A 20,624-nucleotide genomic window follows, 5' to 3' on the forward strand; every position below is an offset into this window, starting at 1 on the left:
ACTACGAGCGCCATCTTAACTGATGGCAATTTAGTTACTGCAATGAAGAGGGTTCAGCCATCTTGATTGCTGGCCGTCAATGCACATTAAGAAACTAGAATCAATCTATAAGGTGGAGGAAAGAGAAGCACCATCTTGTGGCGAAAAAAGTAAACTGATTAGTAGACACTCGGATGGCGAAAACAAACCATGAAGAGATGAAACAGATGTCAGACATCGCAAATAGACTAAAAATTGGTACTTCAGCCATACATGAAAGCTCTAATATAAATAATAAATACAATCTTAGAACACTGAAGTACCTGTTGATATGAATAATTATCCGCATATAATATTAAATAAAATTTAAATAAAAATTAAAATAAAGTTTCCTTGTATTCATACAAAAACGTAAAAAAAGGGTCAGCAAGTATGTTTAAATTTAGAGATATCTATGTTGGTAATAGTGGTGTTTACCGAATAAATCGCTCTACCTCCGGTCATATGTATTAGTTCTTCTATAGTTAGTATACTGATACTTGTAAAATACATATTACACATGTATACACCCCGTGATGTGGCTCACTAAATGGGTTAAAAAACGCTAACAGGGCGGCTAAGAATTAAAAATTGTTAAAAATTATTTTTAATGTAAAAATAAAATGGAAGTAAAAAGTTAAACATCTGAAAATATGTATATATACAATATTTTATATATTATAATGATATATAAAAAAAAACCCCAAAGTATATATTGGAAATAAATCGTTGGTAATGAGAATCAGTAAAATATTAGTATCATTATGCACACCGGAAGTGATATACTGGGTTTACATGAGTAAGGATAAAGAGTAACTAGAAATCACTTATAAAGCAGTTTAAGTCGAATTCTATATTTAACCCTCCAGGTGCTAGTGTCTTAATTTTGTGTATCCACTTGGACTCATTCTGACTGAGTGTTCTAATTTTGTGGTCCCCTCTCCATGACCTGTTATATTTCTCAATGCCCCAAAATAACAGTTCTGTGGGGTCTTTGTTATGTACCAGAGCAAAGTGCTTGGATACATTATGTTTTGTGTATCCTTTTATGATATTTTCAATGTGTTTTTTGATTCTAATTTTTAGTGCTCTCTTGGTCCTCCCTACATACTGTAAATTACAGGAGCATTGTAAAATGTACACTACCCCTTCTGTATGGCAATTAATAAAATCTTTTATTGGGTAAGTGTTTACTGTGCTAGTTGCCTTAAACTCGTGTCTTTTCCCTTGAAATTTTTTTGCATGTGTACATGCATAACAATATTTGCAGGGATAGAACCCTTTGCCATTAAAGAATGAAAATTTGTTTTTAGGTGGTGGTTCGACCACATTTTTAACAATGATGTCCCTCAGAGTGGGGGCTCTTTTGTAAATAATCGGTGGTTTCTCTGGTAATATTTTTTGTAGGTGTTTGTCTTCCTTTAAAATGTGCCAGTGTCTCCGAATTATCTTTTCTATATCTTTAGATTGGACATTAAAATCCAGAATTAAACTTGGTGCTTCTGGAAATGGTTGTGCTTTCTTAGGTGTGTGAATCATTTGTTTCCTATTCATTGTTCGGATCAATTGGATGTCTCTTTTAATTTGTGCTTCTTCATACCCTTTATTAACAAATCTCTTTCCAATCAGGTTAGCCTGGACCTCGAAGTCTATATATATTTAGTGCAATTGCGTCTGATTCTTACGAGTTGGCCTCTCGGAATGTTATATAGCCAAGGTTTGTGGTGGCAGCTTGTTATGGGTAGGTAGCTGTTTCTTGACACTTCCTTAAAATGGGTTTTAGTTATTAATAAATTTTGTTCAATAGTAATTTCTAAATCGAGAAATTCTATTTTTTTAGCATCTATGTTCCAAGTCAGCTGTATGTTTCTATCATTATTGTTTAAGTTACATAAGAATTGTTCCAGCGACTCTCTACTTCCATTCCATATGATAATAATATCATCGATGAACCTTTTGAACAGTCCTAGTTCGCAAGGTTGGTGTTTATACACCGCTTCCTCCTCCCATTGTGCCATAAAGGCATTGGCCACACTTGGCGCAAATTTTGCACCCATGGCAATCCCAGTTATTTGCTTATATTAATTTTGGTCATGCCAGAAGTAATTATTTTTTAATGAGAACTCAAGACATTTGATTAAGAACTTTCTTTGTGTACATTTTAATGTACTAAATTTTCTCAGAGCTCATTTAGTCGCTTCACACGCCTGGTGATGTTGGATAATCGTGTAGAGGGATGAGACATCTACGGTGGCCATTAGGGTTCTTCCTTCCAAGACTGGTATATCTTATAGTAGTTGTAGAACATGTTTTGTGTCTCTTATATACGACGTTGTTTTACGAATAGCAGGTTGGATGAAATAGTCAATATACTGGCCAATTCTTGCTGTTAGTTAATTGATCCCATTAACTATGGGTCTTCCCGGAGGGTTCTGAAGGCTCTTATGTATCTTCGGGACTGTGTACAGTACTGGAATCCTATGTGAATCAGGGACTAGATATCTTGCTTCTTTCGCATCTAGTATGTCTTTTTTTGTACCTAAGTGCACTACTTTTTCTAATTCCTTTTTACATTTACTAGAAGGGTTACCAAGTAATTTTTGATATGTAGTGGTGTCTTCCAGTTGGAGTTTGATTTCTGCTAGATAATCCGTTTTATTTTGAATGACCACACCTCCTCCTTTATCTGCCGGTCTTATTACCAGGTCTTTTCTATTGATTAAGGAGCGTATCCCTTTCTTAATGTGTATCGGGTCATTAATCTTCTTAATCTTTAATTGGTCCAAGTCCTTTAATACTAAGTTTTTGAATACTTCGATATGTTGGTTGTCGTGTATTTGCGGGTTAAAGAGAGACTTGTTTCGCAGTCCGCTATGTTCAACTCATTGTACTTCTTGTGGAGTTATCATCCGTCTAGCTTGAGGGTTGCTTAAAATCGCTTTTTTGATATTAACTTTTCTCACGTATTTCCTTATTCCTATATATGTTGCAAATTTGTCCAAATTTTTTGTGGGGGCATATTTTAGACCTTTGGCCAATTCCTCAGTGGTCAAAGTTTGTCCACTCAAATTAAAAATTCCTTCTCCCACTATTCCCTTTTTCTTTTTGAATCTCTTTCCCGCTCGACATCCCCTCTTGGTTCTGGGGTTCTTCTCCTTTCTTCCTGTTGTCGTCTCTTTGGGGAGTGTTGCGGTTCCTGTGGGTATCTTCTTGGGGATCGGTGTGCATAATCCTGTTTCCTCCTCGGTGGTGTTTCTCTCTGGCCTCGATCTAAAAAACTATTGCCATGTGTTTTCCGTTCATATGGGTATTGGCGAGAGTATGGGTTGGAGTCATTATAATTTCTGATCGGTTCAAACCTGTTGTATGTAGGTATTGGGCTTCTTTCGTATCTACCTTGTTGATTGTGATACGGTATTTCTCTATTATCTCTGGACGGGCCTTCATTATATGGTCTGTCATTGTAGTGTCTTTGATTGTATCCACTGTTGTGGCGGGGTTTTTTAAAGAGTTTTTTAAAAGTGTTTTTCCAAGTGTTTCTCGGGGTTTGATAATCCTGTGTTTGATAGTTTTGTTGTTCTTGATAAGGTTTGGGAGTGTGAGGGTATGTCTCCCTGTTATGGTCATTATACTGTGATGGTTGATACAGTATACTTCCTTGAGGTTCAAAAATTCTCACCTCTTTCTCTGGTGTTGAATATGTTGACGGGATGGCTGATTCTTCAACTTTATTTTGCCATTTAAACACTTGGTCTGTTTTGTAGTCTGTAACATCTCTCTGATATTTTTTAGTTTTTCTCTGTTGTGTTTCCAGATCCTTGGCCATTAGATCCTTGTTCAGCTGGTTTGCTAGTTTTTTAAAATCTTCAGATTCCCTATGTGGTTCCAATTTAGATTTTAGTTCCTCTATTTGTTGGTCTACAGCTTTCATTTTTCATCCTTGCTGACAATTTTTTTTTTTAGTTTTTGTATGAATACAAGGAAACTTTATTCACAAAGTATCAGCGAGTCCATCCCCCATATGATGGCCGCTAGACTGGTACACATTTGGTCTACAACAAAATGGCATTAAGTACACTTCCTGTCCCTACTATATAAATACACAATGGCAACAGCCAATCCGGTACCCTGTAGAAGTCATGTGATATGACGTAACGCGTAGGACGGACGTAACCGGATACATACTAGCGCGGACCGGAAGTGACGTAGCGGGGATTGAGATCACGCTGTTTACACCGCTGTTTCAACGCTACTGCATTTTTTTTTATGTAAGCAAATATTTTTAATAAAATCCGTTGGCTATATCGTTATTACCCTATTGGAGTGCCCTCCTTCTGATTATCCCCTATATGTGGAGTCCATATACCGGAGGGAGCGCTGTCTCCCCATAGACGCATCGGAACAACAACACCGATCGGACCGGAACGAGCACAGCCCTGAATGGTTACATAAAGGCACTTTTATTGTGTCAACAAGGTGAGAGTTCTGGGAGCCCTTAGTGGGTATCCAATACCACGAAAGTCAACAGATCTTTTATCAACGCACCTGCACTTTTTTGATGTCACATTTCACATATTTTTTATGTATTTATTTATTTCACTTGATTGATCGGCACTGGAGTCACATTTTATTTACCTATGGACTATTATATATAACATCACTGCTAGTAATGGTGGATTTATAATTTTAGTATATTATCACCTAATGTATTTATTCTTTGATCGTTTACTAATTAATCAATTTATTTAGAAGTTTTGCGCGAAATCACAGACACAGTTGATCTGGATTGTGTTATTTTTGATTCATAGATAGTGAGTGGTGTTCACTAATGTTTGATTTTGCAGCATCACATACATAATTGTTACACGTTTTTCACTTTAGTAGCGCAGAAGTCTATCTTAGGATATTTCACAAAAATTAAAAAGGATATAAACTAATAAAATTAAAAAACTAGGAATTATTTATAAAACAATTAATGTCCCAATCAACGTTTAATCCAAAAGGAACAAAAGATTTCATAATAAAGATCCACTTAGTCTCAAGTCTAGAAATGGATCTAACTTTATTTGTACCTCTCCAGTGGGGGTGTATCTTATCAAAGGCTAGAAAAAGAGTACCCTTCAATTTTTTATTGTGATGTTTGGCGTAATGTCTAGACAAGTTGTGTTTGGTGAAACCTAGCTTTATGTTAGCCACATGTTCTGATAGGCGTACATGTAGTTCACGTTTCGTTCGTCTAATATACTGTCTAGCACATGGACACTGGATAAGATAGACGACATACTGAGTGGAACATGTGATAAATGACTGAATGTCGTATATTTTATTAGTAACTGTAGATTGAAAAGTCTCACATTTCCTCCCCATAAAGGAGTTAATTTGGCAGATACTGCATTTACGGCAGGGAAAAAAACCCTTCATAGTATGAAAAAAAGAGATAGTTTTAGGGGGATCTATAACGTTTGTGGCAACACTGTGTCGCAATGAAGGGGCACCCCGTATATCATTACTGGTCTATCAGGGATGGCGGCCCCAAGAACTTTGTCATTTTTAAGTATATTTCAGTGTTTCTGGAAGATTTTTTTAGCAGAAAAATGTTGATTTGAGTAGCCAGTAATTATGGACCATCCAAACTTGTCAGGTACAGGACTGCGTTCCACTTCCCTATGCAACATAAGGGCCCTATCCATATTGGCAACCTGGATTATGGTGGTATGAATATCGCTTTCAGAATAGCCTTTATCAAGAAAATGTTGTTTCAGTATGTAGGCTTGCCAATGGTATTCTGAAATATCAGTGCAATTGCGCCTGATACGCTGAAACTGGCCCTGAGGAACAGCCCTTAGCCAGGCCGGATGATGACAGCTAGAAAGTGGGATGTCGGCGTTTCGATCTGTCGCCTTAAAATGTGTATTAGTAGTAAGGCGACCATTCTTGACCAAGATGTTAAGGTCAAGGAAATGAATCTCAGAACAACTGATTTCAAATTGAAGGGATATACCCCTATCATTCCGATTCAGTTGTGCAAAAAAACTTTCAAGGGAAGCTTGATTACCATCCCACAGGAGAAGAACATCATCTATGTACCTTTTCCATAGATGTAGCTCGTTAGGGGGATTGCTATCAATGACCTCCATCTCCCATCTGGCCATAAATAAATTGTCCAGGCTGGGCGCAAATTTGGTGCCCATGGCCACGACACGAATCTGCAGAAAAAAGTCACCACCAAACCAAAAATAATTACGGCCTATTGCAAAACTTAAAAGTGATCAAATAAATTCTTTTTGAGGCCAGGGTAAAGAAGGATCTTGATCTAGATAGTAACTTACCGCCTCAAACCCCTGCTGGTGGGAAATGATGGTGTATAGAGAGGCCACATCTGCCGTAGCAAGAATGTAGCTCTCTCTCCACTCACATCCCTCCAAAAGGTTAATAACCTGAGTGGTATCTCTCAAATACGCTGGGGTTGCAGTCACTAGGGGCTGAAGGAAATTGTCTACATACCTGCCAATCCTAGCTGTGACCGAGTCTATGCCACTAATAATCGGGCGACCTGGAGGTTTGGAAAGGCTTTTTTGTATTTTGGGCAAGAAGTACATAACTGGGATCCTCGGGGCAGAGGGAACCAGGTATGCCTTTTCTTTTTTTCAAGAATGCCTTGCTCAAAACCCCTATCGATCAATGCCTGAAGTTCCTTTTTTAATTTGATTGTGGGGTTTGAGGCCAAAGGCAGATATGTATCACGATCGGAAAGAAGTCTATTCATTTCTTCCAGATAGTGAATTTTATCTAAAATAACAACCCCTCCACCTTTATCCGCAGGACGTATGACAATGTCATTCCGTTCGCAGATTTTTGTTAGGTGATGGTGAAAATCACTTTGTTGGTTCCTAGGGCATTTGAGTGCAATTAGATCCTTGATAACCATTTCTTTAAAAACTTGTATGGAGGGAGCAATAGGACCTGGGGGATTAAATAATGAGGCATTAGACAAGTTAGTACATCTGATGGGGACATTAATTACATGATTAGAAGCAACCATGGGTGCAGAATTAACCACACCACCAGTTGTAATTAAAGGCCTATTAACAGACTTTGATTACCGATTGGGTTTAAAATAAAATGTCTCTTAATGTTCATCTTTCGTATGAACTTGTGTACATCAATAAATGTCTCAAATTTGTTCAATCTGTGTGGGGGGGCAAACTTAAGGCCTTGACTCAGAACTTTTTGTTCACCCGCAGAAAGTTGGACTGTACTCAAATTAAACACACCACTGATGTTTACTGCTTTCTTTTCTTTGGACCGGATCCTCCTCCCCCCTCTGGTGCCTCTCGTTCTTCGTATAATCTTTTTACTCTGTTGTTGTTCCTGGGAAAAAAACGAGTCTGACTCCCTTCTGAAAAATTCCGAGGTGAGTCCTGATAGTCATTCCTAGGATGATTGGGATAATCATCATATTGGTTAGGATGTCCAACAACAACATGATTGTCCTCATTGAAACCATCCTGATGATAAGAAAGGGGAGTGAATCTGTTATGCAAAGGAATCTCCCTCCCTCTGGGAGTATAGACACGTGGGGCAGATGAATGATCCCTAAAGTCTCCCCTATATTCCCAGGGCCTCTGAAAGTTATCCCTAGGGTCACCTCTATAGTCCCTTTGCCTCTGCTGCTGGAAATTCCTATTAAGAGGTCTGGGAGAGTAATTTCCTCAAGGGTTTTCCTTACAGGACGGACCTTGAGAGGTCCTATGAGAGGAACTACCCTGACGAGTTTGTTTATCATTATTCTTATCGGTTTTAGGCCTAACACTAGGTTGGCCATTATGGCCTGTTTGGGCAGGAGTAAAACCAGTCCTCACATTGGTTTGTGATGGGAGTGGTACAACTCTATTGGAAAGAGAGACTGGAGGAGGCTGGAGTTGGGGATTGTTGTTGAGTATCCATCCTCTCACTCTCAGTGGGTTCCTCTAAAGAAATCTGCCATTTGAAGACCACTTTATTAGAGTAATCTGCCAAATCACGATTATATTTTTTCTTTTTCTTGTTTCTCTGGTCAGCATCTTCTTTCTCGAGAAATTGTCGCAGTTGATCAGATTTTTGCTTATAAACCTCTTGATCTTTAAATGGCAACAATTTATCTCTGACCAGAGAGATCTCTCCATTTAGAGTTTTGAGTTGAGAGTTTTACCCAGTAAAAAAACAAGAAATTGAATACCAATATCATTAAAGTAGATGAACTAACCTTCTAAGTCTGTTTCACCTTTTTGGGGGTTCACCTCCCATCTTAAACTGCGAGGTACCATTTTTTGAGAGACATACTGTTCAAGGTATGCTACATCCCAACTGGTATGTAGCTCTGATGTCAAAAGGTTTTTGAGTCTAAGAAACAGACCACTGACTTCGTCTGCCTGTTATACCTTGCCATCAAAGACCCCCTCCGTATTAATACTGTGTTGGGATCTAAATTCAAAAATATCCATGATGAGCCTTCAGCTGCAACTTTCAAATAACTAGTAAATACAATGGAAAAACAAAGGAAAAAGCTGCGCTTGAAAAACAAAATAAGTAATAAAAATTCAAATATATTGACAAAAAATAAAAAAAGAATATAAAGCGTGTGAAAATATAAAAGCAGCCAACACCTAAGGTCTAGTCTCAAACCTCACAACAATATATATAATGCAAAGAGATGCAGCGCTAGAAAAAGGATTGGTGAAAAGAAAATGAAAAGAAAAAAGACTAAGGCATAGTCTCATCAGCATCAAATAATAATAATTGAGCAAAACAAATTAATGAGCTCACGTGCAAATTAATAAAATAAAATGAATATCTGTATGGGTGTGAATAAACACAAAATCTAATCCAAATAACAATGAGTGAAAAAATTACTGTATATTTAAACCTTAAATAATAAAACAGATGAGTGACAAATGCATATTAAGGTGTGTGAAGGCAACCCACAAGAAAAAACAGTCCTGAAAAAAGTGACCAAAAAAAAGAGAGCAACCATAAAAAATTATATGAATAATTATCCGCATATAATATTAAATAAAATTTGAATAAAAATTAAAAAGGGTATAAACTAATAAAATTAAAAAATTTTAAAAGTTTTATTAGTTTATACCCTTTTTAACTTTTATTCAAATTTTATTTAATATTATATGCGGATAATTATTCATATCAACATGTAATTCAGTGTTCTAAGATTGTATTTATTATTTATATTAGAGCTTTCATGTATGGCTGAAGTACCAATTTTTAGTCTATTTGCGGGGTCTGACATCTGTTGCATCTCTTCATGGTTTGTTTTTGCCATCCGAGTGTCTATTAATCAGTTTACTTTTTCCTCCACCTTATAGATTGATTCTAGTTTCTTAATGTGCATTGACGGCCAGCAATCAAGATGGCTGAACCGTCTTCATTGCAGTAACTAAATTGCCATCAGTTAAGATGGCGCTCGTAGTGTATATAATGCCCATACGTGATGACGCTCCAGCTTGGCCAATCCCCAGACGACGTCCTATAGTGACGAAATGCGTAGGGAGGAGCCTATGACGTCATCACGTTGTTCTCGGACGGGCTATACACGAACCTAGGAAGTGGAGGTTACAGACGGAGACGCTGGAGTTTTTTATGCCGCATTATTCCGCTGCCCTTTTAATATTGCAATCCTGTAAGTGTACATTTATACTCAATAAATCAATCTTTTTGGACGTATTACACTATGGAATGTTTCTGTTTCATATCCCTGGGAATCATCTGCTGCTAGCTGCTGCTGTGCGTTATGGTTGTTGGGAGATCGATTTCCCTGTGCTGGGCGAGACTGCCTTAATAGCAGTCATCGCCATCCGGAAAGCGCATTTGATTTTCCACCCTGTGTGTGACAAGACACAGAAGACTTTCTTCGTTACTTTTTATGGTTACTCTCTTCTTTTTTTGGTCACTTTTTTCAGGACTGTTTTTTCTTGTGGGTTCCCTTCACACACCTTAATATGCATTTGTCACTCATCTGTTTTATTATTTAAGGTTTAAATATACAGTAATTTTTTCACTCATTGTTATTTGGATTAGATTTTGTGTTTATTCACACCCATACAGATATTCATGTTATTTTATTCATTTGCACGTGAGCTCATTAATTTGTTTTGCTCAATTATTATTATTTGATGCTGATGAGACTATGCCTTAGTCTTTTTTTTTTTTTCATTTTCTTTTCACCAATCCTTTTTCTAGTGCTGCATCTCTTTGCATTATATATATGGGTATACAAAAATACCAGGAAGGTGGGCACTGCCCTGGGGAACATGCACCAATTCTTTTAAAAAAGCCTTTTTTAATGCTTTTAAATGCTTAAAGTGAAACATTAAAAATGCCAAGTTCCTTCAAATAAAATGCCTTGGGGGGGGGGGGGGGGGGGGGTTGCCCTAATCCTGCCTGTGAAGGGGCACATTTCTGTAATGTACAGAACATGCTGCAGCAGCAATAACATTTACCAAGCAAAAAAGTGTTTTTTTTTTTTTTTGCAAAAAATGACATGTTCATTAGGTTCCCCCCAAAAAAATCTGCTTCTATGAATACTTTTCTCCTCCCATCAAAAGTTTGGTCCAAACTCAGTTTTTATTATATGTTATGTGTGTTATGATATATGCCATATATCTTTTGTATTAATAAATTATTAATGTTGTATTTTTGGGGTTTTTTTGTCAACAAGTTCTAGGGTACTGTATGTTAAAGTTCTACTCCCCGTTTTTATATCAAATGTTTAGAATTTGAGGATGACATCATGACAGCACTCAACCAATGTTACCACATATACGTCCATCTAAAGCTTTTGGATTTTTTTCCTCTCCAAGTGATAAAGAGGTTTTTTCAAGACAGAATGGCACGTCAAATGTCTAAAAGAAATACATTTTATACTTTATGCACTGAGATGGACTAAGTAGGACTTGTACATCATTTCACTACGCTTCTACAGGTAGAGAAATGTGCTTTTAATCTATGATGAAGCTAGTGGTGGTGAAGCTAGGTGTGCTATCACTGGCACCAACATCTAAGCAGCTTCAGAAGCAGCAAGTGTGACAACACTGCAATGATTTCACTGCAGAAGGAAGAGTGTTGTCACCCTACCAAAGGCAGTGCCTATCCAATTGTTCTACTGGCAGGATCAATAGGCATTTACAAAAAGTTCTAGGGGGTACTGAGAAAAATAGTCTAGTCTTACTACAATAGGCAGCCTTTATTACATTCAGTATGTAATTTTATAGATTTCCCATAATTCTACTTTAAGTCATATTTTAGTTTCATAAATTGGGGCCATTGTAAAAAAAAATCTCACATTTTTAGTTATGTATAGATACTAGAACACCCGTTTTAACTACAAAATGAGCATCAAAGTAAGTAGAGAATATTAGAAGTTGGCCCAAGAAAGCCCAAGAAGACTTTAGTACTTACACCTAGTGCAAATGGCTTCCCTTTGAGAAAGGTCTGATAAAAAGTGGTTGGAAGTGGAACTTGTGGCAAAGGAACAATGACATTCCACTGTAAAACTGCAGTAGACATGTTCACAACTGGAGGAGCTTGAAGGACGTTATACACACTGGACACTGGTTGGGTAACCTCTATGGGAGCTGAATTTGAAGTGCTCAGAATGGGTTCTTGAGAAGAGATGTTGGTTGGCACAGCCTCATGACTAAATGCACTGTCAGAAACATGTGGAGCCATAATGAAGAGGATAATTCTTAACAACTCTGGAAATTTATAAAGGACTGGAGTCAGCATATCAATTCAAACACAACTCATTCTACAAGCGGCTATGAAATGCATAGGTTCATCCTAAGCAACGCATTTAATTACGGTAAATACCAATATGATAAACCTCTGTATACATGGTTGTTGGTAAAATAGGAACAATGTTTTTTTCAGACCTCAACTTCTGTATTTTAACTGAACAATTTAAAGGGTCAGCTTGACATCAGGAAAATAGTCAAAGCACAGAGTAAAAATTCCAACAGTAATCAAACAGACTTGCGTGCTTGGTTGTTAACCATTTGCAACATACTTGTATATCCAGTGCTGGGACAAGGTCATCCAGTGCCCCAGATTAAGATGTCAGATGGCATCCCGTTTCTCTTTTTGTGCATGCACAACCCCCTTCTGCAGCTGGATTCTCACTCCTATCTGTCACCATGCTTGTCTCAGCATCTGGGTCCACCAGACAGGTTTCACATGGACCCTCTTATTCGTAGTGATGTCATGGGACCTTCCTACTGGGTGTTGAGCTGATTGTGAATAGTGCCAAAATGAAAGGCAGGGCATGCATGTGAAGAGGAGGGCACAGCATGCCACTTGGCACCCTTTTGTCCACATGGAAACATTGTGCCCAGGGGAACTTCCCCCTATGCCCCCCCCCCATCTTTGGTCTTAGAACAAATCTTGTACTGTCCATGCAAAAAAAAAAAACTGATATGTGTCCCCCTATAATAAGAATAATAAATACACAAAAGGCCATCACATCCAGCATTTTCTCTTGTAGTTTACTTCTCGTACCACTCACAATTTCTTTTTTTCATTATTGGGAGCTGGCTGCCTCTCTTTTAAATTCAGCCAGTCCCCTGTTGTTGCAGCATGAGATCCCGCACATGTTGGGTCTCCTTTCATTGCTTCTCCTATATGAGAGCAAAATTAAGCAAATTTTCTATCTGTTACTTCCTGAGATATGTGACATGACTATCCCAGGATGCCACAGGAGGAGGCTGACACGTCACATTTGACTAGGTGATAATTGTGGAAGGAAAGAGGGCAAACATAAGAGGGAGGAAATAAAACTCTTTCTTTTTAATGTTGTGACAGGTGGGAAATGTTTTTTTTTAGCTGAAGGGTCTGCTTTAAAGGCCAATTTGTGCAAATCTTGTGCCCGCTATTCCCTGACCCTTACCTCCTCCAATGAAACATAGAGCTCTCTCAAATGTGACATAGATGGCAAAAAAAAAAAAAAATAGAAGAGGTTTAAACCCTTCCCTATTCAATCCAAAATGGAAAAAAAAATTCCATTCATATGGTGCATATAAGTATTGGTACTTGCCCAGTGGCAAAAGAAGACTGTTAGGGAATGCTAAACTGTTATGTTTCTAATATATCAGGACTGAAGTCAAATTTCAGGATCCTTGCTAGTATCAAAGAAGTAATATTTGCTTAGCTGTCTATGCAGCACTGGTCCCTTGTAGTGTACTGACAACGCTGCCTACTCTTGATTTAGATATACTTGAACACAAGCTTGCCAAAGTTGAAAATGCAACCTGCTAAAAAGAGAGTTAGCCAGGGGCCCATCAACATTTTACTATGGGACCCCATAGAACACCCCTTTTACTCACCGTTTAACTGTGGATCCTGCTGATTGCTGTGCAACTGGAAATCTCTTCCTTATACAACTATTGTTCTCTGATGCTTCTGTTGTCTTTGTTTTATTACTTTCTCCAGTTATATATTACCTGACCTCTTTTGTAAGATACAGAGCTGGCAGCTGGTTTCATTGGGAAATAAAATTTATGTTGTGTAAAGGCATCTTTCTACTGCGGATGTGACTAACCTCTTGGAGAATGTTATCACACTTTATAGCCACAGCAGTGCCAAGGATAAGTCCGAAAAACACAATAAAAACTATTTGAAATAAAGGGTAAGTCCACTTTCATGGAAAAAAACAAAACAAAACAATATAGCATAAACACTTGCGACACAAGTCATATTGTAATTGAAAAGGAAAGGTAATTTTTAATAACATTCAATCTGCAGCCACTGTACTTTTCAGTAAATGCAATGCAATATGGCTACCTGGAGGTGTTCTTTACACAGAATGCCCCCCAGAAACATTTCCTGCTTGTGTGATTGGCTCACTTCTGCATACAAGTCAGATTTTTTGGCATCCTCTGCAACAAAAATTTAATTTTTGGTGAGATACTCTCAATAGGAAATCACGTCTAAAGGGATGTAGACCATGTAGCTTTCTTCATTAGAGCTCTACAGCTGCAGCAGCTGATTGATTATGAAACCACTCCCATTAATCACACTTAGCACAGGGGCACAGAGGAACAAACAGTGTTGCAGATTCCTACCTTGTTATTCTGAAGAAATCAAAGTTTGGTAAAATCCTTGCAATGTACATATATCACCCAGAGGGGAATGTTTTTTTTTCTCAACAAAAGTGGAGTTACGCTTTAAAGGGAGACTCTGATCAAAAATAAAACTACATTTTCAGACTATGGCCACTATCTACCTGAAAAATGATTCCTATTTTGTGCAGCAGAAGTTGACTATCTATATCCTGAAGAGTATGATACCACACTGTCACTAAAGAATTCTTTCTCTCAGCAGTCACTGCTCCACCCCATAACACATTGCAACTACCCATGAACTGAAGAAGAGACTGTCAAAACTCTCAATTTCTGTATACCTGTGGTCCCCCCCCCCCCCCCCCGGTTGTGTATTGTATTTCTTTTATTTTACTGACAATATGTTATTCTTTCTGCAAGCCCAGACAGACCTTAATTAACCCATCCATTTGTCTCCATTCTCAGGGATTATGTATATCACCTTCTCAATGTTCTCTTGTTAATAGAGCAGGATGAGGCTATTGGAGATGACTCCACTTACCAGACCTGACTTCTCCTCTTTCACCCCCCCCCCCCCCGGCTGCCCCCCCCCCCTTTGCTTCCCACTCCAGGGCTGAAGCGCCTGGTAGACCCACGTGGTAACCAGATACCGTCTGGAACTCCCCACCTGAAAGTAATTGCCAAGCTGAAATATCTGGGTGTTTTGATTACGAGTGACATAAATCAGTACGTCAACATTAATCTAGCCCAATTACTACTTAAATTAAAGCCAAAAGGAGACATTTGGAGCCGACTCCCTCTATATGTAGCAGGGCACTGTAATCTAATAAAGATGATATGGCTACCACAGGGCTGAAGCGTGGTGGCAAATGAGGGGAAGGAGTATAACTCATAGTCTGATCCAACTTTCAGTTATATTTACCTTACAATTGGGCCCCAGCCATGTCACTTCTGTCATTTACTGTTAGGGATAATTTACACTTGCTTCAACACATGGCTTTGGACAGGCTTTGTTAAAGCTCTCTGAACGCTAGTCAAAGCTCCTGTCACTAAATAAAATGGTTAGCTTACAGTCCTGTTTACACTTTGCTTTTGCTTGGTGCTTTGATGAGGCTTCGGTAGGGATTTGGTGGAGCTTCAAACGAGCTTTGCCACAGACTTCTATGGAGGCTTTGAAGAAGCTTTGAAGCACCACTAAAGCTACATGGGGTATATTTTGTGAAGCGAAGCCAAAGCGAAGCAAAAGCAAGGTGTAAATGGGACTGTTTGGGACTAAACAGTTATTTTGGTAGCGTTTTGGTGAACTGGCAAGCACTAGCCCCAAGCAGCGTCAGGTTAGCGCCAGTACCGCTAACACCCACGCACGCACCGTACACCTCCCTTAGTGGTATAGTATCTGAACGGATCAATATCTGATCAGATCTATACTAGTGTCCCCAGCAGTTTAGGGTTCCCAAAAATGCAGTGTTAGCGGGATCACTCCAGATACCTGCTAGCACCTGCGTTTTGCCCCTCCGCCCAGCCCAGCCCACCCAAGTGCAGTATCGATCGATCACTGACACTTACAAAACACTAAACACATAACTGCAGCGTTCGCAGAGTCAGGCCTGATCCCTGCGATCGCTAACAGTTTTTTTGGTAGCGTTTTGGTGGACTGGCAAGCACCAGTGGCCTAGTACACCCCGGTCGTAGTCAAACCAGCACTGCAGTAACACTTGGTGACGTGGCGAGTCCCATAAGTGCAGTTCAAGCTGGTGAGGTGGCAAGCACAAGTAGTGTCCTGCTGCCACCAAGAAGAAGACAAACACAGGCCCGTCGTGCCCATAGTGCCCTTCCTGCTGCATTCGCCAATCCTAATAATTGGGAACCCACCACTTCTGCAGCACCCGTACTTCCCCCATTCACATCCCCAACCAAATGCAGTCGGCTGCATGAGAGGCATTTTTATTTCCTCCCGAGTACCCCTACCCAACGAACCCCCCCCAAAAAAGATGTCGTGTCTGCAGCAAGCGCGGATATAGGCGTGACACCCGCTATTATTGTCCCTCCTGTCCTGACAATCCTGGTCTTTGCATTGGTGAATGTTTTGAACACTACCATTCACTAGTTGAGTATTAGCGTAGGGTACAACATTGCACAGACTAGGCACACTTTCACAGGGTCTCCCAAGATGCCATCACATTTTGAGAGACCCGAACCTGGAACCGGTTACAGTTATAAAAGTTACAGTTACAAAAAAAAGTGTGTTAAAAAAAAAAAAAACACAAAAAAATATATAGAATAAAAAAAAAATAGTTGTTGTTTTATTCTCTCTCTTTATTCCCTCTCTATTGTTCTGCTCTTTTTTACTGTATTCTATTCTGCAATGTTTTATTGTTATTATGTTTTATCATGTTTGCTTTTCAGGTATGCAATTTTTTATACTTTACTGTGTTTTATTGTTAACCATTTTTTTGTCTTCAGGTACGCAATTCATGACTTTGAGTGGTTATACCAGAATGATGCCTGCAGGTTTAGGTATCATCTTGGTATCATTCTTTTCAGCCAGCGGTCGGCTTTCATGTAAAAGCAATCCTAGCAGCTAATTAGCCTCTAGACTGCTTTTACAAGCAGTGGGAGGGAATGCCCCCCCCACCGTCTTCCGTGTTTTTCTCTGGCTCTCCTGTCTCAACAGGGAACCTGAGAATGCAGCCGGTAATTCAGCCAGCTGACCATAGAGCTGATCAGAGACCAGAGTGGCTCCAAACATCTCTATGGTCTAAGAAACCGGAAGCTACGAGCATTTCATGACTTAGATTTTGCCGGATGTAAACAGCGCCATTAGGAAAGCATTTTATCACACCGATCTTGGTGTGGTCAGATGCTTTGAGGGCAGAGGAGATATCTAGGGTCTAAAAGACCCCAATTTTTTCAAAAAAGAGTACCTGTCACTACCTATTGCTATTATAGGGGATATTTACATTCCCTGAGATAACAATAAAAATGATTAAAAAAAAAAAATGAAAGGAACAGTTTAAAAATAAGATAAAAAAGCAAAAAAATAATAAAGGAAAAAAAAAAGCACCCCTGTCCCCCCCTGCTCTCGCGCTAAGGCGAACGCAAGCGTCGGTCTGGCGTCAAATGTAAACAGCAATTGCACCATGCATGTGAGGTATCACCGCGAAGGTCAGATCGAAGGTAGTAATTTTAGCAGTAGACCTCCACTGTAACCTCTGTAAATCTAAAGTGGTAACCTGTAAAGGCTTTTAAAGGCTTTTAAACATGTATTTATTTTGTTGCCACTGCATGTTTGTGCCCAATTTTAAAGCATGTCATGTTTGGTATCCATGTACTCGGCCTAAGATCATCTTTTTTATTTCATCAAAAATTTTGGCAATATAGTGTGTTTTAGTGCATTAAAATTTAAAAAAGTGTGTTTTTTCCCCAAAAATGCGTTCGAAAAATCGCAGCACAAATACTGTGTGAAAAAAAAAAACTGAAACACCCACCATTTTAATCTGTAGGGCATTTGCTTTAAAAAAATATGTAATGTTTGGGGGTTCAAAGTATTTTTCTTGCAAAAAAAAATAATTTTTTCATGTAAACAAAAAGTGTCAGAAAGGGCTTTGTCTTCAAGTGGTTAGAAGAGTGGGTGATGTGTGACATAAGCTTCTAAACGTTGTGCATAAAATGCCAGGACAGTTCAAAACCCCCCCAAATGACCCCATTTTGGAAAGTAGACACCCCAAGCTATTTACTGAGACGCATGTCGAGTCCATGGAATATTTTATATTGTGACACAAGTTGCTGGAAAAAGACACTTTTTTTTTTTTTTGCACAAAGTTGTCACTAAATGATATATTGCTCAAACATGCCATGGGAATATGTGAAATTACATCCCAAAATACATTCTGTTGCTTCTCTTGAGTACAGGGATACTACATGTGTGAGACTTTTTGGGAGCCTAGCCGCGTACGGGGCCCCGAAAATCAAGCACCGCCTTCAGGCTTTCTAAGGGTGTAAATTTTTGATTTCACTCTTCACTGCCTATCACAGTTTCGGAGGCCATGGAATGCCCAGGTGGCACAACCCCCCCCCCCCCCCAAATGACCCTATTTTGGAAAGTAGACACCCCAAGCTATTTGCTGAGAGGTATGGTGAGTATTTTGCAGACCTCACTTTTTGTCACAAAGTTTTAAAAATTGAAAAAAGAAAAAAAATTTGTTTTTTTTCTTGCCTTTCTTCATTTTCAAAAACAAATGAGAGCTGCAAAATACTCACCATGCCTCTCAGCAAATAGCTTGGGGTGTCTACTTTCCAAAATTGGGTCATTTGGGGGGGAGGGGGATTTGTGCCACTTGGGCATTCCATGGCCCGAAACTGTGATAGGCAGTGAAGAGTGAAATCAAAAATTTACACCCTTACAAATCCTGAAGGCGGTGATTGGTTTTCGGGGCCCCGTACGCGGCTAGGCTCCCAAAAAGTCCCACACATGTGGTATCCCCGTACTCAGGAGAAGCAGCTGAATCTATTTTGGGGTGCAATTCCACATATGCCCATGGTCTGTGTGAGCAATATATCATTTAGTGACAACTTTTTGTAATTTTTTTTTTTTTTGTCATTATGCAATCACTTGGGACAAAAAAAATTATTATTCAATGGGCTCAACATACCTCTTAGCAATTTCCTTGGGGTGTCTACTTTACAAAATGGGGTCATTTAGGGGGGGGGGGGGTTGTACTGCCCTGCCCTTTTAGCACCTCAAGAAATGACATAGGCAGTCATAAACTAAAAGCTGTGTAAATTACAGAAAATGTACCCTAGTTTGTAGACGCTATAACTTTTGCGCAAACCAATAAATATACCCTTATTGACATTTTTTTTTACCAAAGACATGTGGCCGAATACATTTTGGCCTAAATGTATGACTAAAATTGAGTTTATTGGATTTTTTTTATAACAAAAAGTAGAAAATGTCATTTTTTTTTCAAAATTTTCGGTCTTTTTCCGTTTATAGCGCAAAAAATAAAAACCGCAGAGGTGATCAAATAACATCAAAAGAAAGCTCAATTTGTGGAAAGAAAAGAATGCAAATTTCGTTTGGGTACAGCATTGCATGACCGCGCAATTAGCAGTTAAAGCGACGCAGTGCCAAATTGTAAAAAGTGCTCTGGTCAGGAAGGGGGTAAATCCTTCCGGGGCTGAAGTGGTTAAATTACTCTGTTGGAGGCGGCCTGGCTTTGCATGCTATTGCTAAGTCTGTAGTCCACTATAACCCCCAAATCTTTGTCATCACCGATTATTTTTTTTATTTTTTTTTTTTCAGTGTAACCCCTCCTAATGATTATCTTGCCTTCAAGTTCTCAGCAGCCAAATGCATAAACTGCATCAATGCATTTATCAATAATGAACCTGCTCTTCTGTAGTACGCCCCACTCGCAAACTTAGCATACATGAAGTCTGAGTCATTTACCAATACCCTCGGTTTCAATTCCTGAAGCCAGCTTTCAGTCCATGTACATACAGTGTATACTTGCCCACTTCAATAGACTTAAAGTATAGGCAAAACTTTTTTTTTTTTTTTAGCTTTGGTTGGAATGGAGAGGGATTAGGATGCTTGTCAGTTTTTATTGCTGTCTGTGCCCCCCTTAAGAAGAATCACCTGATGGCAAGAACTGGAAAAAACTGTGGGAGGGATGAGTAGGATCCTTCACGATGCTGATCGCTTTGCTGGAGCATCATGTATGGAAAATGTCCAGAATAGAGGGGAGAAAAACACCAGGGTCTTGCGGTCAGCAGAACTGCAGTTCCCATACCAGACAATGATGCAGCTGGTCAGCACGCTCTCAATGGTTCCCCTATAGAATATAGTAAAGATGGGTGAAGGGAGACTGAATTTTTAAGGCGGCAAAGAAAATATAGGCGCTGTTGTGCCTTCTTGGTTAGTGACGTGATATTGGTTGTCCAGGTAAGATCCTCTGAGATGTGCACTCCCAGGAATTTAGTTCTGCTGACTCTCTCCACAGTAAAGCTGTCGATGGTTAGTGGGGGGTGATCAACAGAATTTCTCCTGAAATCCATTACTTTTGTTTTGCTTACAATAAGGGACAGGTTGTTTGTACTACACCATTTAATCAATTGTGCCACTTCCTCTCTGTAGAGTGTTTCATCATTGTGGATGACAAAACTGCGGTAGGTCTTATCAGCAACGAATTTAATGATATGGTTGTAGCTGAACTTGAAAGTACAGTCTTGGGTCAGCAGTGTAAAGAGCAGCGGGCTGTGCACACATCCCTGTGGGGCACCTGTGCTTATTGTGGTTGTGCTTGAGGTGCTGCAGCCAACACGGACTGACTGAGGTCTTTCGGTTAAAAAGTCCAGGATCCAATTACAGAGGGGCAGGTTGAGGCCCAGCAAGTTCAATTTAGTGATCAGTTGCTGAGGAATTATTGTATTACATGCTGAGCAAAAGTCAATGAACAGCATTCTAACATAAGAGTCTTTCTGTTCTAAGTGGGT

At 39.2% G+C, this 20,624-nt stretch overlaps 1 pseudogene; it reads right to left on the reverse strand.

Moving 5' to 3' along the window:
• LOC141106389 (uncharacterized) overlaps positions 1-13,532 on the reverse strand; it is a 54,785-nt pseudogene extending 41,253 nt beyond the window's left edge.
• Between the last annotated feature and the right edge of the window lie 7,092 nt (positions 13,533-20,624).

Source organism: Aquarana catesbeiana, linkage group LG08 (assembly GCF_042186555.1).
Source record: "Aquarana catesbeiana isolate 2022-GZ linkage group LG08, ASM4218655v1, whole genome shotgun sequence".
Lineage (NCBI taxonomy): Eukaryota > Metazoa > Chordata > Amphibia > Anura > Ranidae > Aquarana > Aquarana catesbeiana.